The sequence below is a fragment of the Chelonia mydas genome, chromosome 4 (assembly GCF_015237465.2).
Source record: "Chelonia mydas isolate rCheMyd1 chromosome 4, rCheMyd1.pri.v2, whole genome shotgun sequence".
Classification (NCBI taxonomy): domain Eukaryota; kingdom Metazoa; phylum Chordata; order Testudines; family Cheloniidae; genus Chelonia; species Chelonia mydas.
In genome coordinates this window covers 93903332-93930733 of record NC_057852.1, presented here as the reverse complement: position 1 = coordinate 93930733, position 27402 = coordinate 93903332, and the positions used below count along the sequence as shown (strand labels likewise).

General features: G+C 40.0%; 1 long non-coding RNA gene across 1 annotated transcript in view; it reads left to right on the top strand.

The window, feature by feature from the left end:
• The window catches only part of LOC122465348, a 100288-nt gene that overhangs the window by 15394 nt on the left and 57492 nt on the right, over positions 1-27402 (top strand). Inside the window, exon 2 of the long non-coding RNA XR_006290113.1 lies at positions 6848-6941. This is a non-coding gene — a long non-coding RNA (uncharacterized LOC122465348). The remainder of the gene's footprint in view (positions 1-6847; positions 6942-27402) is intronic.

Genomic DNA, 27402 nt, shown 5'->3' with positions numbered 1-27402 from the left:
GAATTTTAGATACTAGTATTTTATTTTTGTATCTTTATGCTATACACGATGTGAGACAAGATTCAAAATGAGTCAAAAACCACCTCAGTTCCTTCACTATCACAATGGAGTATATGGGCAAAAAAAAACCAGCTGATCAAATCTGTACAGCCAGTTCTTTTTTGTTCCTCCCCCATGCATGTCTTCCTCCTTCCTCCACTCTCTGCCTTCTCCCACTTTTTCCTCCCCCTGACTCTTCCCTTTCTGTAGTAGTGTGGGCTGGGCTTCAGAGAATAGACAGATGCTGCTGGTCAAAGTTGACCTGAGTGGAGCTTCAAAAGCGAAACTCTTGTTATCAGTCCACTCCCCTCCACTCTGTGACTGGCTTCCTCTTTGAAGATAAAACAATAGGACTGGCAGTTCCCTTTATGAAGTCCCAGTGTCACCAGTCAGATGATTGAATTGACACAGGTGACTTTTTTTCTTTTAAGACCTCCTGAACCTCCTTGATCAGCTGGAAAGAGATGGGAGTGATAAGTGTGAGGAAAGGAGGAGAAAATAAAAGGTCTGAAAGGGAACGTATAAATGTCTATATATTCCTCACCTAGAGCTGACTGAAAAATAAAAACCTGAATTTTATAGGTAATTTTGAAGGTTTTTTCCTTTTTAAAATTTGGAATAGAACCCTCCCCTCTTTTTTTTTTTTTTTTCAAATATTTGCACTGAATTTGTCAATTATTTTTGGAAAATTTTACAAAAAAACTTTTTCAAAATATTTATCATACTATATATTGATTGAAAATGGTTTTCAATAGCTGTAAAATTTTGTTGACCATTTTGTTAATAGTCTGATAAAAAATTAGAAAAAATGAAAAAAAGTAATGAAACTTAATGAAAAATGAAACAGTTCAGCAATTTTTACTTTTTTTGCACAAAAAATATTTGGTTAAAATTCATTTTTTTTAATGGCAAAGCTGTGTGTTTAAAATTTTGAGCAGTTCTACCTTCACCAATCAGGTGGCTAAAATGGCTTTGAGGCAACCTTGATTTTTTTGTGATGATTTTATTTAAAAGCCCTAGCCACATAGACTAGCAAATTGATACATTTTAAATGCTTTTTTTATATATCATAGGTTTTGTATTTGATGCATAATTAAGTATAAATGTTATAATAAAAATTGTTTGACTACAACAGAGTAACATTACAACGGCAGTTGTTGTAGACCCAACTTGAGTATTCATTGGGTAATAAATAGTTGGGTTAAGACACTACTTTAGTCAATCAGAACACAGCTTTCAACCAAGCCATTTTAAAAATATGGAGATAATACAGAATAACATTTACTGTCATGAATGATCTAGTTAAGGTTGAGATGAAGGGTCTATTCTAACCTCCCATTTTCAGTTGCTCATAACTTTTTGAGGCTTCCCATGTTTGCTTTCAGGTCTATGCAACCAACAGAGCAGCATGTCTCGAAAGCGTGTGTTGGGAAGATAAGCAAGCTATAATGCTGCTGTAGGTACTGTTCTTAAAGAGGGCATGGTCTGTTTATTAAAGATTATGTTTAGTCCCCCAGCTGGCTAGCATATATTGAATGGAATTGTCCTAAGCAGAAGGCCTACACAACTCCTATGCGTAACTTACACCCTATTTTGAAGAGGGCAAAATTTCACCCATGTTGTAGTCAGTAGAGCAGATTAGCTTGGCATTCAACTTCTTCTTCTTAGGCTCAGAAAACTATCTCACTCAAGGAATCTGTTCCCTGTCCTATCCCAGGTCATATAAGTGTACTTAAGTGACATAAACATGTTTTTATTACTGTTAACCTCTATAAGCACTGTACAACCATTAAAGCTAAGGGAGAAAGAGATGGAGTCTCAGTCCAGCTTGACTTTCAGATCCTAGCCTGAATTTTCAGCATTTAAAGCTAGAAAATAAAATCTTTTTTTTTACCTTTAAATTGAGCAAATTGGATAAAGAAACCATTATACCATGTTTTGGGCCCATGTTTAAGATACGAGAACCTTGCTTTAACACCCCTTAGTGTTACAAGCAAAGCTGTGGGACTCATCCATGATTAATCATGGACAACATTAACTTTATCAGCCAATAATCTTGCAATGAACAGCAAAAGAAACAGAACTGAGATCCTGTCATCTTGTGCCCTGCACCCTAAACAAAGCCACTGGGTTTGATAATGTAGATGTCTGTTTCCTTCAAGTTGAATAACTTATTGTACAATAAAAATGAGGAGTACTTGTGGCACATTAGAGACCAACACAATTATTTGGGCATAAGCTTTCATGGGCTAAAACCCACTTCATCAGATGCATGCAATGGAAAATACAGTAGGAAAATGTATATACACAGAGTACTTGAAAAAATGGGTGTTGCCATACCAACTCTAACGAGACTAATCAATTAAGGTGGGCTGTTATCAGCAGGAGGAAAAAAAACTTTTGTAGTGATAATCAGGATGGCCCATTTCAAACATTTGACAAGAAGGTGTGAGTAACAGTAGGGGAAAAATTAGCATGGGGAAATAGTTTTTAGTTTGTGTAATGACTCATCCACTCCCAGTCTTTATTCAAGCCTAATTTAGTGGTGTCCAGTTTGCAAATTAATTCCAGTTCTGGAGTCCGTTTTTGAAGTTTTTTTGTTGAAGAATTGTGACTTTTAGGTCTGTAATTGAGTGTCCAGGGACGTTGAAGTGTTCTCCGACTGGTTTTTAAATGTTAATTCTTGAGTCTGATTTGTGTCATTTATTCTTTTGCATAGAGACTGTCCGGTTTGGCTAATGTACATGGCAGAGGGGAATTGCTGGCACATGATGGCATATATCACACTGGTAGATGTGCAGGTGAATGAGCCCTTGATGTGGCTAATGTGATTAGGTCCTATGATGATGTCCCTTGAATAGATATGTGGACAGAGTTGGCAATGGGCTTTGTTGCAAGGATAGATTCTTGGGTTAGTGTTTTTGTTGTGTGGCGAGTGGTTGCTGGTGAGTATTTGCTTCAGGTTGGGGGGCTGTCTGTGAGCGAGGACTGGCCTGTCTCCCAAAATCTGTGAGAGAGGGATCATCCTTCAGGATAGGTTGTAGATCCTTGATGATGCGCTGGAGAGGTTTTAGTTGGGGGCTGAAGGTGATGGCTATACATGTACAATATATACAATTATGTACAATATATCAATTATGTATGCAAAATAAACATTACTGGTGAAAATGAAAGCAAAGTCAGATTTGTTTATCCTATATGAAAATATTAGCTTAAATGGACCCTAAGAAACTGGATGGACTACTTTCTAATAACCTGTACTATATTTTGGAACTTCTTTATTTCTTTTGACAGCAATTCCTTTTTGAAAAGGTTTGTGGTTTTGAAGATGATTGCATTTACGTTATACCTGTTTCTCTTTTATAAACTATTAGCTTCACCTTGGGACTTGACTATAATCAAGAAGGGGGGAAAAGGGCATTAGAGCAAAATGGTAAATGATAAATAGTAAATCTCACTCTCTTTTCAGGCTGAGCCACACTGTGAAGGTGCTATTTTATGGGGGTGGGAAGAAACAGATGAAGTCAACACATCTGTTTTTCATTTGAGCAAGATATGAAAAAATGTATGAAACAAAGAAAAAATAATGCATTATTTTCTCCCTTGCAAAGTGTAATGCACAGAAACACAGTTCCAACCATCAGCTCCAAAATAGAATGTAATGGAATCTCATTAATGTTAGTCCAGGCAAAAAGACAGAGAGGAGAAATTTGTTTCAAACTTGAAATACAAAACAGCATTGTACTTTGCTATATTCAATCACATGAAATCACATAAAAGGATATAGGGAAGGCCAGTAATAACGTGGGAAGGAGGAGAAGTTGCATGTGGAGAAGGATATGGTTGCATGTAAGGCAAACATAATAGATCTGAATTCTGTTTTAAGCCTCAAGTATTTTTGCCTTTGGTGTTCTTTTCCATTCTACATTGTGGTCTGCAGATAGCACTGAGCTATCTGAAAAGGATAAGAAAGCATGCAAGCCAGCCTGAAGGAAATTTATTGGACTGAATCCTCAGGTGTGCTGGAACCACTGTTTAGAGCAGCCTAAAATTCACCTTGTTCAGGATCAGATAACAAAGGCTTAAAATTGTGATAACTGAGAACGCTAATCCTGGTAAGAGCTAAAGAGAGGTCAGCAGTGATGTGTATTTTTTTAAAGTTTTGAAAATTTTCCCCACTGTAGACAGGAGGTTCATTTATTGCTACTTGTTATGACACCTGAAGGAAAACCACAAAATTCTCCATGGGTCTGGCTGTTATGGTTCTACAAGCACACAGGGGATTAAAGAGGAGAAATCTCCTCCAATACTCTACTTGTTCTGTTGTGTAAGACATGCCAGGATCACAGCTGCAGCATGGCTAGGAGTGCAGGGGCTGCACACCTGATACTCCTCCCATACACAAGGCTCCCTCTTATCACTCATAGGACAGCAGAGAAAGCTAGGAACATGAGGGAATAGGCTACAGACCAAAAATGTGGAGTAAATTAGTCTCTTCACTCCTTCACCACAAGAGGGGAGTCCAATAAGGAATGCTCTCTCATGCAAAAATTCCTTTCCAGCGACCCTCTTAGAATGCTTAGGTAGTATGTAGCTAAACCACTCCATCTAGCCCTAGAAATATGGGCCAGATTCTCAGCTGACATAAACTGGCAAAGTTCTACTGAAGTCCATAGAGCAATGCTGATTTACACCAGTCTAGGAGCTGGTCCATATAATTAGCTCTCATTTCTGACCAAGTTCAATAGAATACCTTTTTGTAAAACTTGCTTATTTTGCTAAAAGATCTGATAGATATGTAGTCAAGTGCACCCAGAATTTATGGATCACAAGCTGGATTTAGCAAGCATCACTGGTTGCTGCGTTTAGGCTGGGATTCTCAAAGGAGTCTAAGGGCTTGTTTATATGGAAAAACGTAGGAAAGTTAAGACAAACCAACTAAATGTGTGAAGTTAATGTGCAGAAATTAAAGCAAACTAAGGCCACTTTACCTGTGACTGGGAGCATCCACAAAGGGGTTTAATGCACTAATGCACTTTATCTTTATATCTTTAATTCATTTTCACTTTCCTGGGTGTCCCGTGTATAAACAGCTCTTTTGTTTCCTTTCAAAACCCAGCCTTAAATTTGGGTGTTCAGGTTTGTTTTCTGAAAACATCTTGCAGACTCCAGCTTTATATGGGATTAGATATTTTTAAAGAAACATTTTTTAAAAAAAGACATTTGGTTTCTGGCATATATCTTATATTTATTCACTCAGTTTGGTGAGAAAACCCTGCATTCTTCCTTTCAGGGTCTTAGAGTGAAGAACTTTCAAAGAGCTGGGCTGAAGGAATCCTAGAATTACAGAAATGTAGGGACCTCAAGAAGCCATCAAGTCCACCCACCCTTTGCTGAGGCAGGACCAAATAAATCTATACCATCCCTGGCAGGTGTTTGTCCAATCAGTACTTTAAAACCCTTCAATGGTGGAGATTCCACAACCTCCCATGGAAGCCTATTCCAGAGCCTAACCACTATTTTATAGTTAGAAAGTTTTTCCTAATATCTAACATAAATCTTCCTTGCTGCAGGTTAAACCCATTACCTCTTGTCCTACCTTCAGTGGACAATTGATCATAGTCCTATTAATAACAGCCTTTAACATAACATAAGATCGGCCACGCTGGTGCAGGCCAATGGTCAGTCTAGATCAGTATCCTGTCCACCGACAGTGGCCAGTGCCAGATGCCTTAAAGAGAATGAACAGAACAGGGAAATTATCAAGTGATAGATCCTGTCATCTAGTCCCAGCATCTGGCAGTCAGAGGCTTAGGGACACTCAGAGTATGGGGTTGCATTCCTGACCATCTTGGCTAGTAGACATTGATGGACCTATCCTACATGAAATTGTCTAACTCTTTTTTTGAACCAAGTTATCATTTTGGCCTTTACAACATCCCCTGGTAACAAGTCCCACAGGTTGCCTCTATGTTGCGTAAAGGAAGTACTTCCTTTTTTTTGTTTTTAAATGTGCTGCCTATTCATTTCTTTGGATGACCCCTGGTTCTTTTGTTATGTGAAGGGGTAAATAACACTTCCCTGCTCACTTTCTCCACACCCATCATGATTTTATAGACCTCGATCATATCCCTCCTTAGTCGTCTCTCTTCCAAGCTGAACAGCCCCAATCTTTTTAATCCCTCATATGGAACCTGTTCCATACCTTAATCATTTTTGTTGCCCTTCTCTGTACCTTTTCCAATTCTAATATATCTTTTTTAAATGGGGCAACCAGAACTGCACACAGTATTCAAGGTACAGGGTGAACTATGGATTTATATTGTGGCATTATGATATTCTCTGTCTTATCTCTCCCTTTCCTAATGGTTCCTAACATTCTAGCTTTTTTAACTGCCACTGCATGTTGAGAGGATATTTTCAGAGAACTGTCCACAATGACTCCAAGATCTTTCTTGAGTGGTAAAAGCTAATTTAGACCTCCATAATTTTTTATGTAGAGTTGGGAATATGTTTTCCAATGTGCATTGTTTTGTATTTATCAACATTGAACTTCATCTGCCATTTTGTTGCACAGTCAGTTTAGTAAAATCTCATTGTAACTCTTCATAGTCTGCTTTGGACTTACCTGTTTTAAGTAATTTGACATCATCTGCAAATTTTGCCACCTCGCTGTTTACCCCTTTTTTCCAGATCATTTATGATTGTTGAACAGAACTGATCCCCGTAAAGATCACTGGGGCACACTGCTATTTATCTGTCTTCATTCTGAAAACTGACCAATTATTTCTTTGTTTCCTGTTTTTAGCCATCCATGAGAGGACCCTTCCTATTATCCCACAATTGCAGACTTTGCTTATGAGTCTTTGAGGGATCTTGTAAAAGGCTTTCTGAAATTCAAGGTATGCTACATCCACTGGATCACCCTTGTCCACGTGTTTGTTTGACCCTCTCAAATAATTCTAATAGATTTTTGAGGCATGATTTCCCTTTACAAAAGCTTCCATTACACATTGTGTTCATCTATGTGTCTGATAATTCTGTTCTTCACTACTGTTTCAACCAATTTACCAGGTACTGAAGTTTTGGCTTACTGGCCTGAAATTGCCAGGATCATCTCTGGAGCCTTTTAAAGAAATTGCTGTGACATTAATTAAAAAAGTTCAACTTGAAACACATTTTTTCTGAATTACTCAGTGTTTCAACTGACCCAAACAAAGCATTTGGGGTTTTCAATACGTGATTTTTTTGAGATGATGATGTTTCATCCCAATTCAAATCAGGAGAAAACGTTGAACTCTCAAATATTTGAGGGAAGGAAATCCATTTCCCACTCAGCTCTACTTCCAGTCATGAGGATCAGAGTTTATGTATGAAGTATGCTATTGTACAGCAGGGACTATGAAACCAGATTATTCTCTGTACACCAGTGTAAGGATAGTGATGTATTTACATTGGTGAAAATGCATTTGGTCAACAGAACAGTCTCTGGATTGTAGATTTCTAAAATAAGTTATATTTGTTCAGTATCTGGTGACCATTAAGCAGACACAATCCAGTCACCATTCAACACGTGTAGATGATATTTAGAAATGTATAAGTCAGGTTCATTTTAGTCACCAATATTCAATTCAGTTACTATCAAATAAGATGGGAAGAAAACAACTATTTAAAGTCCTCATCCAGTTTGTCATGGGAAAATAAAAAGAAAACTGATCCCTTGATCTTGGATTAGTGTGGTGGGAATGGGCCAGAGGAACTGAAAGTGATGAGAGAAGAAATATTGTTGGCTATATTTTTAACAGCATATGTTTATGGTAAACCTGTTAGAACCAGAAATGGTTCAGACAGATGCTATGAACATTTCCCTAGATGGCTGCTGCCTGCTTGCTGAATCCTGACCTCTAGCACCCTCCCTATTCTAGTGCTGGATCCCCCCTAGCACATAGAAAACCCAGTTGTATTGAATGGGTGTGATGGTTTTGTGACAAGTGCCCCCTGGGGGCTAGGCTGAGATTTGTAAAATCTTTTATTTGTGGTATCAGATGGGTCGTAAGGGGGATGCCTCTAGAAGATGGTTTTTTTTTTAAATTGTTTTTCTGGAAGTCTGAAGGAAATATATTCGTGATTCACAAATAAAGATATACTAGTATGTGGTTTACTAATTTTAACTCACGCAGCGAATATATCTAAGTTGCTTTGTATACTGTACCTAAAGTAGATAACATTCAAGACAGAACACAATTTGGTATTGCGTAACAAAATAAGTTCATCTGGTGGAAAACATGCCAAAGATCATTAGCAAGGGCTATGTTATGACAATCCAAGTGACTGGATATTGGAATGCATAGTATATATTATAAATCTATCTAAAGCAGTGACTCTCAATCTTTCCAGACTACTGTGCCCCTTTCAGGAGTCTGAGTTGTCTTGCATACCCCCAAGCTTCACCTCACTAAAAAACTACATGCTTACAGGTTTCAGAGTAGCAGCCGTGTTAGTCTGTATTCACAAAAAGAAAAGGAGTACTTGTGGCACCTTAGAGACTAACAAATTTATTTGAGCATAAGCTTTTGTGAGCTACAGTTCACTTCATTGAATGCATTCAGTGGAAAATACAGTGGGGAGATTTATATACATAGAGAACATGAAACAATGGGTGTTACCATACACACTGTAATGAGAGTGATCACTTAAGGTGAGCTATTACCAGCAGGAGAGTAGGGGTGCGGGGGGGAGCCTTTTGTAGTGATGATCAAGGTGGGCCATTTGCAGCAGTTGACAAGAACATCTGAGGAACAGTGGGTTACAAAATCAGACAGAAGAATACAAAAGTGACGCAGCACACTATTACTGAAAAAATGCTTACTTTCTCATATTTACCACATAATTATAAAATAAATCATTTGGAATATAAATATTGTACTTACATTTCAGTGTATAGTATATAGAGAAGTATAAACAAGTCATTGTCTGTATGAAATTTTACTTTGTACTCACTTTGCTAGTGCTTTTTATGTAGCTGTTGTAAAACTAGACAAATATCTAAATGAGTTGATGTACATCCTGGAAGACCTTGGCGTACTCCCGTGTACCCTTGGTTGAGAACCACTGATCTAAAGCACAGAAAGAAAAACAAGTATTTTAATCTTACACGTAATCTAGTTCATAATTAATATTAAGCTGGTCACAATGTTTTGTCAATTTCTTGACCAAAATTCATTTTCCGCAAAACTGAAACTTTACACCAGGAAAACAAAAATGAAATATTTTGGGGGGGCTTGGTTTGACCTGAAATCAAAATATTTCAATTTGCTGAACAGACCGAAAACTTTGTTTTCATAAAGCAATACCATTTCCTCTCTGATTCTGCCTTGTGTCATCCTGGGAGTCACATGATTGAGCATATCATGGGAGACATAGACTAGCCAGGAGTCCCAGCCCATAAGGAAGAATGCGGGTATGAGATACCAAAACGACAACTCTTTTAAGCAATGCAGACCCACAGGGAAATGCAGTTTAATGCTGAACTGCCTCAAATCAAAAGATTTCAGGTGAGTACAACAAACCAAAATGAACCATTTTGATGTGGGAATATTGAATTTTTTTGTTTTGATAGAAAATGCTGAAACCGTGTTTTGCCAATTCCAAGTAGAATTTTTTTCCCCAGAACATTTCAGAACTGATTTGGGATGAAAAATAAAAAGATGATGGAATTTCCTGAGGGATGGAAACTCTGGTTTTTGCTCAGCTCTAATGAAATGTAAACTAATAGTCATCTCACCCCAGCCTCCAGAAAGCTACAGTGGCAGGTTTAATCTAAATACACAGTGATTGGGCTTGGAGGCCATCCAAATCAATGAGAGTTTGTCATCACTTGTCCTGCAGTCCTGGGTGCCTTACAATGTTTTGCTACTGTAGCTCCCAGCCTGGAATGCTCATAGTCAGCAACCAGCATGCAGGTCATACCTTAAATGTCTGTGTGCTATACAGCCAGCCCTGGTTCAGCAACTCTGACCCCAGCAGCCTGTCTACTGCTCACACTGCCACACTCGGACTTCCAGCAGTCTTGGTTACAGCCAGCAAGGTGACCCCAAAACGTTCCCAGTCCAGAATTTTCCCAAAACCATATATTCTGCAATGTCCAGTCCTCTCCTGGACAGTTCAGAGAAATAATAAAGTTTCTTTGTTGCTCTAAAGACTCAAAAGCACACCACAGCGCATAAACTTAACTGGGGCAAATACACCCTTTTAGACACTGCACAACCAATTTAAACTGAGTTGGTTTATAGTAAAAATAAAACAAATTTATTAACAATAGGGCACAGGTTAAGTGATCCCAAGTAAAAGGAATAAAATCAGAAATGGTTACAAGCAAATAAAAGTAAAAACATGAATCTCAAAGTCTAAAACTTAATCTACCAAGATACAGGCTTTGTTCAAGATGATCTTTTTATACACACAAAGCATGAAAAAAATGGGTGTTTACCACTACAAAAGGTTTTCTCTCCCCCCCCCCCCACCCCACTCTCCTGCTGGTAATAGCTTATCTAAAGTGATCACTCTCCTTACAATGTGTATGATAATCAAGGTGGGCCATTTCCAGCACAAATCCAGGGTTTAACAAGAACGTCGGGGGGGGGGGGGGTAGGAAAAAACAAGGGGAAATAGGTTACCTTGCATAATGACTTAGCCACTCCCAGTCTCTATTCAAGCCTAAGTCATTATGCAAGGTAACCTATTTCCCCTTGTTTTTTCCTACCCCCCCCCCCAACCTCCTCAGACGTTCTTGTTAAACCCTGGATTTGTGCTGGAAATGGCCCACCTTGATTATCATAAGCTATTACCAACAGGAGAGTGGGTCTGTCAGGGGGGGGTGGGGGGGAGGGAGGAAAACCTGGATTTGTGCTGGAAATGGCCCAACTTGATCATCATACACATTGTAAGGAGAGTGATCACTTTAGATAAGCTAATACCAGCAGGAGAGTGGGGTGGGAGAGAGAAAACCTTTTGTAGTGGTAAATGCCCATTTTTTCATGCTTTGTGTGTATAAAAAGATCTTCTATACTTTCCACAGTATGCATCCGATGAAGTGAGCTGTAGCTCACGAAAGCTTATGCTCAAATAAATTGGTTAGTCTCTAAGGTGCCACAAGAACTCCTTTTCTTTTTGCGAATACAGACTAACACGGCTGTTACTCTGAAACCTGTTCAAGATGGTTTCTCTCACCAGTCATTCTTCTTTCCAGCCTCCTCTTTCCCTCTGTCAGGACCTTCCACAGACACACAAGAAGCTGGCTTCCCTTGTCTTCCTAGATGAAAGATCTTTGTCTAAGCAGGTTTCTCACCTACATCCATTTCCTAGAGACTTCAAATCCTCTCCTGCCCCCCAGATTGAAAGACCGATCTTTCTCAGCTTGCAAGAGCACTATTCCCATGTGTCAGTCTAGTGATGGATGCCAAAAATTGCTTCTGTCCTTGGTTATATTCTAAAGTTCAATGACCTTGCATGAAGAAGCAGGATGACCTCCTGCTGTTCTTCCCTTCCTGTGGGCTTCCCAATCCCCTGCTGATTTCTTTGTAAATGGGGTTTCGATCATTTTTGGTCACACCTTGCATAATTTCATTGGAGACAGACAGACAGCTGCCTTCTCTCCTGTCTGGGAGGCAACCTGTTTTTCCCTGTTTGGTTAGAGACTTTAAAGCATAATATCATTAAGTAGCCACATTTCCTCATATTGTATTAAGCCATACATTTCACAATGATATTCATCACAAGTGTGCTATTAGTTTTCAGAAAATACCTCACTCTATATACTTTTATAATATAGTAATATTGTATACAAACAATTGTTTCAATTGTTTATCAGCTGAGGTTCAAACACCCTGTCTTTATAGGCCAGTAAACCTGCACAATGTATTCTTTGAAAAGTAAAACCCAGGCCTAGCTTTTCTCTCCTGCTGAGTGTAGATGCCATGCTGTCTCCTCCCCTACTTGTTTGCTTGAAAGCTTTGCTTACCTGATATGTAAAAATGGACCTTCATTGTCTCTGCCTGATGACCAGAAGCAAGTACACTTTCCTTCATCTAGGGCAGACCGGTTTACCAACTCCCCCTTACATGCCTGGTTTAAACACACTTTAGTAATAATTGCAGCATATATCCATAACTCTTAACACATACATAAATCATGCAAGAATCACTGATCAGTGCGTTATTCATTTTCATATGATACCTCAAGGCAGATTTTGCACAAAGATTATTACAATGCAGTGTAGGGTGTGAATACCAAGATGCTTAGGATCACAGTGTATTAGGAGGTAGAGAATCATAGCAACTCTCTGTGGCTATAGAGGCAGGGGCAGGTTGCTTCCATGTATGCTTTGTAGAAACAAGTGATTGAAATATAGTTAAATAATGTAGACTCTGAAGCCATTAGGAGCGTTCCCAAAAGTCCATGTCACAACACTGTGTCTAAAATAATTAACAGGAAACAGGCAAAGACATGCATGCATACAACTGCTGATTTATTTGCTTGATTAGCCATGATTGTGGTCAGAAAGGGGTCTGAGCGTCCTAGCAGTCAAGGCAATTAGTAGACGGAGATGGACAAGTGTGTATGTGTTCACCCTTTACAAATAGCACTGCTTTTAGATGGAATTGTGGCCTGATCCAAAGCCAATTAAATTCAATGGGGCCATTTCCATTGCAGTTATTTGGTTTTGGATCAGGTCCTCAATGACTGTGATGATGATTTGCCTGCTAAAAGATAATGTGACATGAAACAGAGATCAGTAAATTCGGTTCATTTAATAAGAACATAACTGCCATCATGGGTCAGACCATTGTCCATCTTGCACAGTATCCTGTCTCTGACACTGACTCCTACCAGAGCTTCAACGGGAATGTACAGAGCAGGACAAGTATGGAGTGTTGCACCCCTGTCTTCCACGCCCAGCTTCTGGTAGTCTGAGGTTTAGGGACAATGCATGGGGTTGCATTCCTAATCATCTTGGCGAATAGCCACTGATGGACCTATCCTCCATGAATTTATCCAGTTCTTTATTGAACCTTGTTATATTTTTGGCTATCACAACTGTTATATTGGGACCCATTAGAGAAGGAGACAGAGATAGGGGAGGTGACTGAATCACAGCTGTTTGCTGTGGTGATTGTATTGTTCTGGCAGCAAAACAAACTGAAAAGAAAGTGAGGCTTTGCAACTGAGTGCAGAGTGACCAAACCATTTCAAGGCACAGGACATCCCATGGCAAAAACAAGTTAGTTCTGTATTGTGTAGAAAAGTACTTCTTGTTTGTGTTAAACTTGCTGCCTATTAATTTCATTGGCTGACCCCTGATTTTTGTATTGTGGGAAAGGTGAAATAAAACTTGTCAATTCAACTTTTTCCACACCATTCAAGAATTTATATCCTTCTGTAATGTCCCCCATTAGCTGTCTCTTTTTTTTTAAGCTGAGTGGCTCTAATATTTTTAGTCTCTCCTCATATAGAAGTTTTTCCATACCTGTGATTATCTTTGTGCCCTTCCGTGCACCTTTACGAATCTATTATATCCTTTTTGAGCTGGGGTGACCAGAACTGGACACGCTATTCAAGGTGTGGCACACCATGATTGTATACAGTGGTGTTATGATATTTTTGTCTTATATTTGTATCCCTTCCCTAATTGTTTCTAACATATTAGCTTTTTTGACTGCTGCTGCACACTGAGAGGATGTATTCAGAGAACTATCCATGGTGACTCCAAGATTTTTCTTGGGTGGCAATAGCTAATTTAGAACTCATCACTTTATATGAATAGTTGGGGTTATGTTTTCCAATGTGCACTACTTTGCACTTATCAACACTGACTGGGCAGCAAAAAGGCAGGTAAAATTCACTCAGTTTTGTGGGATTCCTTTGTAACTCTTCACATTCTACTTTACTATCTTAAATAATTTTGTATCATCTGTGAACTTTGCCACTTCACTTTTCCCTCCCTTTACCAGATAATTAATGAATATGTTGAACAGCATGGGTCCCAACAGATATACTTTGGGGGAACTGCTGTTCAGCTCTCTCTCCATTTTGAAAACTGACCATTTATTCCTACCCTTTCAACCATGAGTTACCAAGCCATGAGAGGATCTTTCCTCTGATCCCATGACTGCTTAGTCTGCTTCAGAGACTTTGTGAGGGACACTGTCAAAGGCTTTCTGAAAATCCAAGTCCACTATACTGACTGGATCACATTTATCCACAGGTTGTTAACTCCCTTGTAAGAACATAAGAATGGCCATACTCAGTCAGACCAGTTGTCCGTCTAGCCCAGTATCCCATCTTCTGACAGTGGCCAACATCAGATGCTTCAAAGGGAATGAACCAAACAGAGCAATTATTGTGTGATCCATATCCAGTCCCAACCTCTAGCAATCAGAGCCTAAGGGACACCCAGAAAGCATTCTGATAAATTGGTGAAGCATGGCTTACCTTTACAAAAGCTATGCTGATTCTTCCCCGACATATTGTGTTTATCTATGTGTCTGATAATTCTGTTCCTTATTATAGTTTCTACCAATTTGCCCGGTACTGAAGTAGGCTCAGCAGCCTGTAATTGCCAGGATCTCCTCTGGAACCCTTTTAAAAATCAGCATTACATTAGCTACCTTCCAGCTATAGAGGCTGATTTAAGCAATGGATTACATATTACAGTTAGTACCTCTACAATTTGATATGTGAGTTCCTTCTGAACTCTTGGGTGAATACCATCTGGTCCTGGTGACTTATTCTGTTTAGTTTATCAATTTGTTTTAAAATCTCTCCTATGGACACATCAGTTTGGGATTGCACTTCCGATTTGTCATCCAAAAAGAATAGCTCTGATATAGGTATCTCCCCCACATCTTCTACAGTGAAGACTGATGCACTGAAGAATTCATTTAGCTTCTTTGAAATGGCCTGGTCTTCCCTGAGTGTTCCTTTCAGTGTTCCTTGGTCATCACACAGCGTTTTTTGACTGACTTCCTGCTTCTGATATACTTAAGATTTACTGTTAGTTTTTGCATCTTAAGCAAGTTGCTTCTCAAATTCTGTCTTGGCTTGCCTTATTATATTTTTACATTTTACTTGCCAGAGTTTGTGCTCCTTCCTATTTTCCTCATTAGGATTTTACTTCCAAATGTTAAAGGACTCCTTTTCACCTCTAATGACCTCCATTATTCTGCTGTTTGCTATGGTGGCATTTTTTGGTCCTTTTATTGTCTTTTCTGATTTGGGGTATTCATTTATTCTGGAGCTTCTATTATGGTGTTTCTAAGTAGTGTCCATGCTGAAAACATTTCACTCTTAACTGCTCTTTTTTAATTTCCATCTAACTAGCATCCTCATGATAGTATGTTTTCCCTCTTTACACATAAGTGCCACTGTGGTGGTCTTTTTCATATTTTCCCTCCTACAAGGATGCTAAATTTAATTACATTATGGTTACTATTATTGAGCAGTTCAACTATAGTTACCTCTTGGAACAGATCCTGTGCTCCACTTAGGACTAATTTAAGCATTGCCTCTCCCCTGGTGGGTTCCAGGAATAGCTGCTCCAAGAAGCAGTAATTTATGGTCTCTAGAAATTTTATCTCTGCATTACATCCTGAGGTGACATTTACCCACTCAACAGGAGGATAATTGAAATCCCCCATTATTATTGCATTTTCTGACTTTGTAGCCTCTCATACCTCCCTTAGCATTTCATAATCACTGTCACCATTGTGGCCAGGTGTTCTGCAGAATATTCCTACTGCTATACTCTTACTGTTCAAGCACAGGGACTAATCATAGGAACTCTGTGGTACAGTTTGATTCATTTAAGATTTTCACCTTACTTGGCTGTGCTTTTTAAATATATAATGCCACTGCCCCACCAGCATGACCTACTCTGTCATTCCTATATATTTTGTAACCTGGTGTTATGGTTTCCCATTGATTTTCATCATTCCACCAAGTTTCTGTGGTACCTATACCAATAGCCTCATTTAATGCCAGGCACTCTAGTTTACCCATCTTAGTATTTTGACTTCTAGCACTTGTATATAACACTTGTACATTTTGTCAATATTCAGTTGCTTGCCTTTGTGTGATGTTTAAATGGGACTCTTTTACATTTGACTGTTCTTCACCAGCTCCTACCTTTACCAACTTTTTCCTATCCTCTATATCAGTGATTCTCAAAGCCGGTCCGCTGCTTGTTCAGGGAAAGCCCCTGGCGGGCCGGACTGGTTTGTTTACCTGCCGCATCCGCAGGTTCGGCCGATCACGGCTCCCACTGGCCGCGGTTTACTGCTCCAGGCCAATGGGGGCTCCAGGAAGGGTAGCCAGCATGTCCCTTGGCCTGTGCCACTTCCCGCAGCCCCCATTGGCCTGGAGCGGCAAACTGCAGCCAGTGGGAGCCATGATCGGCTGAATCTGTGGATGTGGCAGGTAAACAAACCGGTCCGGCCCACAAGGGGCTTTCCCTGAACAAGCGGTGGACCAGCTTTGAGAACCACTGCTCTATATTATATTCCAGGATATAGATTTCCCCTTTTAATAAATTCATCCCAAAGGGATGTCAACCTGAACCATGTGCTTGTTGGCTGTCCCCCAGCCCTTAGGTTAAAAAATCCTTTACAACTTTTTTAATTTTATGTGCCAGCAGTCTGGTTCCATTTTGGTTAAAGTACAGCCAATCCTTCTGGTGTAGCCTACTCCTTTTCCAAAATGTTCTCCAGTTCCTAATAAACCTACAAATGTCCTTTCTACACCATTATCTCATGCATGCATTGGAAACCCTGCAGTTCTGCCTGTCTAACTGACCCTGCTCATGGATCTGGAAGCATTTCAGAGAATGCTACCATGATGGTCCTGGACTTTAATCTGTTACCTAGCAGCCTGTATTTGGCCTCTAGCCCTCTCCCCTACCTTTCCCTATGTCCATGGTACCTACTTTTACCACTGGCTACTCCCCAGCACTACCTATAAGACTATCAAAATGTCTTGAGAGATCTGCTTCCTTCACACCCAGCAGAAAAATCACCATGAGGTTCTCCCAGACATCACAGACCCAACTATCTATGTTTCTAATAATCAAATCCCCCAACTACTATTACCTGTGTCTTCCTAATAACTGGGGTCCCAGAGGGATATTCTCCATGTGAGAGCATATCATGACATCAGTAATGCTGCAATATCACTGATACATCACACTGCTATAAAACTAGAGTCCTTACCAGCTTACTAGCTGAAGCACCATAAACACTAACTTTTTATGACGTTTCACTCTTTCATTTGATGATAAATGTCATCTTTATAGGATATGGGTTTTTTGAGGGAAGATCAACCCTTTCTTATCTAGACTGTAAGCTCTTCATGGGAGGGAACGTCTCTTGCTATGCATTTGTACAGGACCTAGCACAACTTGGTTTTGATCTTGGTGGAGCTGTCTAAACACTATAATATAGATACTCCTACTAATAAAGTATATGTAGTATGGAATTTGGACAAGAAACTTACTTTTAGCAGTCTATCCTTCACACATCTTTGCAACAAAATCAGACTATGTACGAAGCATTCCACCTGATTAAAAACTGAAGTGCCAACAAATAGCATGGGATGGTTCAAGCTATGTTCCATACCTGTGATTTACAAATTAGGATCACATATTCCAGATTGCTTTCAAAATAACTAATAAACTCTCTACAGCTTTGAACTAACATTTATCTGACTTCAAATTTTGTATTCGTCAAAATGTTATGTTTTTAATGTCTGTTAAGAGAAAAATGATTGTAGTCTTCAGTCTTCATAGAGCACAATTTGAGATTAACATTTTTCAAAACACAGCTGTGATATTTTTGAACATACTTAAATCAAATCCAATTCTTCCTGATAAACTACATTAACAGAAACCATCCATTATTTATTGTTTTGTTTATCTAACAATTAGGTGTTGATATGGAATATCATTTACGGTGCTTTTCCCTTTGTGCACTCATCTTTTAAGTTTTTTATATCATCTGAATTCTCAGTATGAAGTCCAGTTTGTTTATTTTTTTATAGTTTTTTATAGTTTCTAATAGTCCCTTTAGTTTTCTCCAAACATTCATTGAATAAGCATTAGAGATTCAGCTCTCCACTCTGTTCTGTGAGAAAGGTTTAGTAGTGACATAAATGACTTACTGCCTCCCATGCACAGTGTTTCTAGTGGGCTTGTGGACATCAAAGATATGGTACAGAACATATCATAAATATTTTTGATAGCATTACATGCAATTTTCATGGGTGGTATCAACTGCAGACTGACCTCAAGAAAGTAATTCAGATGTCTTTAAATGGTAAACAAGGTATTTCATTTCTGATCATGCTGCAAAAGGAGTTCTGATTCAGTCTCATCCTTTGGCTGAATTATATCATTGTTCTTGCTGTTCTGGTTTTCATTCCAGTTGTCTAAGGCCAGGCACATCTTATGACGTGAAAAATTATTTTGAAGTTTTGACCTACATATGTTTAATGATTATTGTGCAGCACCTTAAGTACTATTTATATGGTGTGTTATATAAAATCACATCTGGCACTAACTGGCACCTGTTGGCAGTCTCAAGTCTGAATGGTTCAAGAGACTGAAGAGCATTCTCCTCCCATAAGGAGGCGTATAGAGTGAATAGCTCTGCTGGGGAAAATTGTTGAAAGTAATGTTTAAGTGAAAAAATAAGAGATTTTCATCACACATTTCTGGGTGTTTTTTGCTATTTTCCAACGAGCCCTTTTGGAAAAGGCAGTGTGGGTACTTTTGCACTGATGCTACCCGAGCTGAATCACTTCAGTGACTCAACAAAAGACTTCCATCTTAACGGATTTCTATTAGAATACTTTTCATCAGTGCCTTATTGACTTAGGTCCAGAGTCTGTAATGCTAAGAAGCACTTTCGCATTTGAGCAGCATCACTGTACAGTCAACATGAATAAGGATTGCAGGTTCTGACCCAACATTTAAAATATTTTAAAAATTTTCTTTGCGGCAGAATATTTTACTTGGAGCGGCTAAAATCCTATTTTCTTAGATTCAACAAATGCATAATTAGATTTGACTCCAAGATAAACTGAACTGCAAGTAGATTTGTCTTTCATTTTGAGAGCCCAGTTTCATTTAACCCTTTCACCATGTTGTGTATATTAAATAAAATTCTAAATCTCATGTATACTTTGTACTTTAGTACCTAGCTTAAGACTAGCATCCTGCAAGTTCTACTCAAGTGAAAACTGAGCTTCTCGAAGTGTTTTATAAACATTAATGAATTAATTTTCACAGCACTCCACTGAGAGAGGTCGTATTTAAAGATGGAGAAACTGAGGCACACAAGTGCCTATGCTCACACAGGAAATCTGTCCAGAGAGCTGGGAATAAAACTTTGGGAGCAAATCCTGGCTTCACTGAAGTCAATAGGCATTTTGCAATTGACTTCAATGAGGCCAGGATTTCACCCTGATCTCTTGTCTTAACCAATGCCCTGTCCTTCCTTGCTATCCTCCTTTGAAATACATTCAATTAGTCATCAAGAAGTAGTCAAGATATTTGTTACAAATTGTAACAAACTATTTGTTACAAATGTGCATTATTAATGTGTAGCCCTCTTGGGGTAAGTTAATTGTTTGTGAACTAATCCTAGCTTTCTTCTGCATTGACAGGAGTTTTGCTATTGAATAAAATGGAGACAAGATTTCATCCATTATTTATAAGTATTACCAGTTAGGGCATTTGGAGCTACTATGTGGTGGCCCAGTGCCTTGTCACTGCTCATCAACCTTCTCTTCCATACTGCTAAGATGGCTCTCCCAAGAGCCATGTTGACAATTTCCTTGCCACCTGCTGCATCAAAATCCCCTCATTCTGGAGGAAAAATCAGGATAGGATAATGCTGACAAGCTCATCATTATCAGATCCTGCAAAATCCCTGAGCCCATCACCATCTTTACTGGCTACACTCTCCCCTGCCGATGGCATGTCTCCTTCCACATCCACAGAAATCAGACCCCACAGACTTTGAGTGAAAGGGTTTCTTCCTCGATCAAAAGGGAAGGCAGGAGCAGGCTGCCTAACGGGTTCTCGCTCCCTTTTGCACATTCTGCTCAGTTTGCTCACCAGATTTTACTCCTCTCAGCTAATTTTTAGTGGAGGGGAGAATATGGACCTCAGTCCTGGAATCTATTGCCGTAGCAAGCATGTCTAGTAGTGACAGCAAATAAACAGATTCACCCATACAATTAGGGGTTTCCTTTTTCACTAATTTGCTTTTGGGTTTTTTCCAACACTTGTTTCCTAAAGATCATGACTGTGCAGTGAATACACATTATGGCTTTCTTCCATAATTGTTCACTTGGTTAGACCACTGATTCCACATCTACTCTATTTTCTTCAGTTGCTTTTCTATCAAAATGACAATGTTCCTGCATAATGAACTGAACCCCCTTTAGGGCTATTTAAAGCAGCATTTGCTATTTATTAAATAGGTTGATTCCTCCTAAACCCACTGAATTTTGATAGAAATGTCACTTTTTGTCAAGTTCTCTTTTCCTATAAAATCGTAGATGTAATGCTGCCAAGTATTTTGGTGAAGGGAATTAATCACAGTCCATACCAATTCTTTCAGTTGCAGGCTCCCTGTTCTCATATGTATGGACGCAGTTTAGAAAGACTCTTATCTTTTGCAATAAGATATTTTCAGACATGTTCAGCATGGCTATTTCTTCTGGCAGGGGATCAACAAACATACTCAAAAGAATCAAATCAAAAGGCAGTGCTGAGGCCTTTGAATTTCTGCTCTGATGCAGTGCAGGCAAAGATGAGCATTCAGCATTCAATTCTGCTTCAGAATTCAATATGCCAACTGTCACACTTGCTACAAAGTACAATGTCAATGCTCCTTTAATTGATATGCATGAGAAAAAAACAACCTCTTTCAATGTTCTCTGAGGTGAATTAAGAAATATTGTGAAAATCAATTTGAGCAATTTCTTCCATGTGGCTGTATTTCCCTTTATATATAATGTTGTGGTGTAAGGTACAATTATCTTTCCTACCACTAGAAGAGATTGAGTGAGCAGGTTTGTTTTGTTTTAAATATTTTCATACATATAAGGCTACTTGTAGGGTTACCTGCCAGCTCTTTACAAATGATCCATGCATCAAATTAAAATATAACATGGTGCACTTTTTTTCTTTCATGAGATTATTGGGATGGAAAGAGGCACCAAAATATCAGAGCAACATGGGCTCAAGTAGAATGAGGGCCCCTTGCATAAACTTGAAAAAAGCCACTGCAATGTGTGCTCAGTACCCCTGAAAACAAGGCTCCTGAGGGGGAGATTATCCAAGAGTTTTAGGTACCTAGACATGCAGATAAGTGCCTAATCTGTGTGTTGGGGGGAGGGAATCCTGGGTGCAGAGTGAATTGAGCTGCTAGTTGTTTTGCTGGAAGGGAGAGAAAGCTAAGGCAAGGAGCAAACTGAAGTACTAGTGCTTTTCCCGAATAGAATCCCGTACACCCCTCTCACATGGCCACCCTCCCCCTCGCTCCCTCAACCCACTGAAGTCTCCCTGTGACCCTTCAATGCTTGTCCCCTACTAGAGTCCAGAGTTCTAATTGCTTCAGAAATCTATCCAAGAAACTTTGTTTGAAATGTTAGTAATTATGGGATAATAATACTCCTTTCCTCATGGAGGTGTGAAGGGAGTGAATCATTAATATTTGTGAGGCATTCTGATACTATGGCAACAAACTCGAAAGAAAAACTTATCAATACAGACCTAAATAACTGGCTCAAAATGAGTGTAGAGAGAGAAGTGTATGTCTGGGGTAACTGTCTACAGCATTCAGGAAGGGGTAAAGATTCATGTTTTTCTGCAAATTACTGTTAGAAATTCTGGTACTTTGCTTATTAATAAACACAATCAAACCTTGTTTAAATATTTTCCACTGTCTAGAGGGATTACACCCTGTTTTATTATGCTTAGAATTACAAAAACAAGTCCTTCAAACCTGTGTTACCATGGCGTCACTATTTTTTTGTGGCTGGCTTGATGAGAGCGAGCATGACTAGCCTACTCAAGCAGCAAATCATACCCCCAGTGCCAAGTGTAGACATAGCATTAATGTGCACGTCTTTATTAATCCACCATTGTCTTAGGAGTCTTTTCTTTTTTCCAACACTTAAATATTGATATCTTGACCAGCTCTAATATTAGTTGAGTTTTAATGCCCATATGAATCAACTCTAGGATACTGCACATAATAGTTCAGTTTCCATGTTCATCTGTTTTCATGGAACTGGATGGAGAACAACATCATGTGCATTGATAGGGTAGGATTTTCAAAACAACAAGACTAAGGGTATATCTACACTACACATGCAACAGCACCGCAGGTCCTGTGCTGCAGCTGTGCCACCATAGCCTTTTAGGTAATCCACCCCCAAGAGGCAGTAGCTAGATCGACAGAAGAATTATTTCATTTAACCTAGTGGTGTCTATACCAGGGCTTAGGCTGGCTCAATTACAGTGCTCATGGGTGTGAATTTTCACACCTCTGAACAATGTAGCTAGATACACCTAAAATTTAGGTGTAGGCCAGGCCTAAATAATTTAGCAGCACAAGTCAATGGGACTAAGGCACTTAGAATGGGCTTTCCAAAGACACCTATCTGACCAGAACAGGGGTGGAGGGGTGGGAATCAATGTTTTTTAAAAAAAATCTTTGTCAGATTTTCAAAATCCAGTATAGTAGCTTCCAGCTCCATAACTGTTGAAGAATAATGGAGGAGAAATTTCATGAAAGTGGTGTTGGTTTATTCCCCATGTTTTCATCGAATTCAAAATTGTAATAAATGTTTGGTCAAACTTTTGAAATTCAAAAAAAATATATATATGCAGTATAGTCTACTGAATAGCCTTCACCTGGGAAAAACATTTGATCACTTTTCATCTGGGATGGCTTTTTTATTTTTAAGCAAGTTTATTGTCTGAAAATGGATAAGGGAGGATCTTTCTGCCCTTTATTTCTCGAGGGGGGTTTTGAAGGAAGTTGTGAAGCTGGAGTAAGCATTGCAAAGAATGTTAGCAAAATCTATTGCAGCAGATTGTTGAGAAATTCACAAACCTTTTTAAAAATCTGAAAAGATACTTCATGTGCATAAAAACATAAGAAAAATATGAGGAGCTAGCCCAACATGTCAATATTGTTGTGTTAAGTCATGATGGATACGATTTAAAGGTTAAGAGCCACCAGAAAAAATTAAAAATAAATTAATTGCTTGGACAAATTTGTTTGTTTTGCTCATTCATGCTCTCTGGGTTTGCAAAAGTGGGATATTTCTTAAAATGTACATGGAGGATACTAAATAGATGACCAGTACATGTATTGTAGGACCTGAGCATCCATCCCTGGAGACATGTATGTGCAATTCTCATTGGGTATACCTATACTTCATTGCAAACCTGGGCTTAGATTCAGGTTTAAGCTCAACCTCTGTTTATACAAACAAATATTTCTGACCTGGGTCAATAAAGCCTCAGAATCTTAGCCCATGGTCCCATTCAGGGGTCCAAGCCAGATTCCCACTGTGACTTGGGTCCAAACCCTGTCAATTTGCAGTGTAAATACAGTTCAAGCCAGTTTGCTCAGTGCAGTGTGGATGCTTTAGATCAATGGTGGGCAACCTGCAGGCTGCATGTTGCCCATCAGGGTAATCTGAGTGTGAGCTGCAAGATATTTTGCTGATGTTAAAGGACCGCAGGTACGGCCCGCAGCTCCCAGTGCCCGCAGTTCGCTGTTCCCAGCCAATGGGAGCTGCAGGAAATGGCAGCCAGCACGTCTCTGTGGCCTGGCAATGGCTAGCTGTGGCCACTGGGAGCTGCAGAGGGCCGTGCCTGCAGACGGTCAATGTCAGCAAAATGTCCCGCGGCCTGCAATCAGATTACTCTGATGGGCCACGTGTGGCCCGGGGGCTGCAGGTTGCCCACCACTGCTTTAGAAGGTTGTGGGACCTCGGTCACCAACTGTAAATAGTTTTACTATGCAATATGGATGTGCAAGCATGCTTGGAAACACTGAGTTCACAAGCACAGGTCAGTGTAGACATACCCATCGAGGCCAGTGGTAAATTTGCTTATAGACTTCAAGCAGATGAGTGGAAAACTCGTTTAACAGTATTCCAGCTAATTTCAAGTATTGAGCCCAATATATTCTGTATGTAGGAGACATCAAGTGTATGTTCTGAAAACAGCTGGATACTTTTTCAAAACTGCGGAGCTCATTTATAAAGTTTGACATACTGGAATGTACCCCCAGCATGCAGGATGAAGGATTGTAAATAATAAAAATAAGCATACATGGCGACTTCTAGTGGGAACTGTCATCTTGAAAAGGAGGTCACAGCAGGGAGATCAGGATATTGCAATTTAATAAACATGCCTTCTCTTTCTGCAGCTTTGACTTTCATCCCCATTCCTGAAATCTAATTCAAACCATGGCCAGAAGTTCTCCCCAAATGACTGTAGAACAAGAGCCTGTGTGTGAGGTGCTGTTCAGGACACCCAGAATTGTGAGCCAGTGTGTTGTCCCTCTGCCTTAGCAAGAGTGCGAGCAGTTCTGCCACTAAGCTGTATATCAAGCTGAAATGCCAGTCTCTGCCTTGCCAGCAAACTCTTCAAGACTCTGGCAGTCTAAACCTTGTCCTGCAGGTAACAAAACCTAGTTTCCAAGTTCCCCAGCAGTGTCCAGTCCCTCTCACTGGACACTCACCAAAATTATTAGGTTTTCTGCTCTCAAAGAGACATAACACACATCAATCTGTTAAGTTAGCGGAAGCCTCTGCCTGTAATCAGGCCAGTCAGACAGGGGATTATACATTCCCTTGTTGCAGGCACACTGGGTTGATGCACTGCCCCTCAAAACACATTTTTAAGAATGCATTTCCAGCACCCATATAAAACTCTTTATACATAACCTGTACATAAATCAGACAATGATCTGTGGGACCAGTGTGTCACATAAGATTCCTTACAAGATGCCTTTTAGATACATATTATGATAGCTTGTTGGGGGTAGTGAGTGTAGCAGGCCCCCTGCCAGTTGGAATTAAGGGGCTTTTTAGGTCACATGCTCCTTACAGAAAGTAACTAGTGTAGGGGGTATAAGCCACCACACGGCATGGATACCACACAGCATGGTGTGGCACAGATGTGAATAATAATGATGTACAAGGCAGCTTTCACGCCACTAGTCAGGTATTTTGAAGAAGCTTTTCTAGCCTACAAACATTAGATACATCTTCTGGACTTGCCAAGGTACACAGGCAGTTATAGTCAGCAATGGGATTGTTAACAGGATATTGTGTGTGTGGGGGGGTCCATATTCACGCTCAGTCACTTTCCTGTAAAGTCTGCCTAGTTTACAAACCAAAAGAAAGAAAAGACTTTTCTAACTGCCAGCCCTGCAAATTTCCCCTATGATCTGAGAATCAGGCCATATTCCCTCTATCTTTGACAACAGCAGCAACAAAAATAATATTGATAATTAAGGATACGATTCAGTCATGGAGGTCAAGGAAGTCATGGATTCTGTTACTTTAGCAGACCTCCATGACTTCACTTCACCTGTGAGCGGCAGGGGCAGAGCCAGGGTGATACACCCCCTCACAGCTGCAGCTGGGGATGGGTCCTCCTCCCCCCACTGCTGCAGCCAGGGCTGGAATCAGGGCTGTACGCCCTGGACCCATGGTTTCAGCTGTGGCTACGGGCCTCCCCCCACTCCTTGCAGCTGCGGCAAGAACCAGAGCTGTGCCCTCCCTCACCGCACAGCTGCTGCCAGGGCCGGAGCCAGGGCTGTCTGCCCCCGTCTTGTGGCTTCAGCCAGGGCCAGAGCTAGGACTATGCACACACACACACCCCCACAGCTTTGGCTGGAGCTTGGGCTGTGTCCCTCTCCCTCATTCCCCACAGCTTCAGTCAATGCAGGAGCTGGGGCTGTGCCGTACCCCCCCCCCACCACGAGGCGTCACCTGGGCCCAGAGTCACTGCTGTATGCCCCCACCTGTGGCAGGACTTTGGCAGGGCAGAAGCCAGGGCTGTGTGCCCCTTCCTATGGCAGTGGGGCTGGAGCTGTCAGTCCACCCCCATGGGGTTCCAGCTGTCATTCCTTCCTCCTTCTCCCCGCAGCACTCTTCCTCCATTATTTTTAGTAAAAGTCTCAGACAGCACCTCCCATGAATTTTTACTAAAATAACTGACAAAATCTTAACCTTACTGATAATCTATTTGTAGATTCTGCAGTCAAAGTTTGCCTGACAGTCTAGTTGATGATGCATGATGATCTGGCTCATTCCTGCACTGATGAATGGGGTGTACAGTGCTAGGAGTAGTAAAATATTTTTTGTTTAATAAAGTGAGCACTACTGGTGATGCCATAAGGAGCAAATCAAGTATACTGGCAATTATTTACATAATCACTTTTCTGTATGCAACCTCATTTTAGGGAGCAGAGTAAAATCATACAGCTGCTCTTACCAAGTTGTCAGCTTAGAAAGGAGTTCATAACAGGATAGATAAGGAGAAGCCCATTAAAAAGTGGGATTTTGTTGTTCTTTTCATCCCTGTCATGTTTGGTTTGATGTTGTTCAGTTCTAAACATCAGAGCTTTACCAAGTGTACAAATAAGACGCAACATTGATATTTTTTTCATCAAACTAGCCCAGCTATACTCACTCTTTACATAGTGTGAGGGAGAGACAGAGCAGGTTGACTTAAAGATTAATTAGTTAATTGATCTCTACTACCTCAATCTTCTCCATTCCCTATCACTCTTGCCCTTCACCTGCACAAGTATATCTCTGTAAGAAATATATTTTCCTGCAGCCAAAACTGTGATCTCATCAGATCTCACAATCTAATTGAGGTTGCACTGGGTCAGAAGTTGATTGGGAAGCCCAAAGACACTGCAGTAAATGCTGTTGCTGATACAGTAGGTGGCACTGTACCCTCTGTGGCATGTCTGAAAAGCTCTTCAGTGGCTTCCTGACACATTAATACCTATTTTCTTTCAAAAAGACCAGCCACCTAAACTCTCTCTGTTCTCAGGATGAGGGAAACTGCACTACTATTTCAAGCTCAAATATTTAACATGTGACATCCCCATAAATAAAACACACTCCGGTATTCTGCAATAGTGATCTAAAAATGTCTAACACTATGATAAGATATAGGCCAAATTCTCTCAGTTAGGAACATAACTGACAAGGGGAAACAGTTTACACCAATTCTGGGGCTGGCTGGACTGGTCTGAT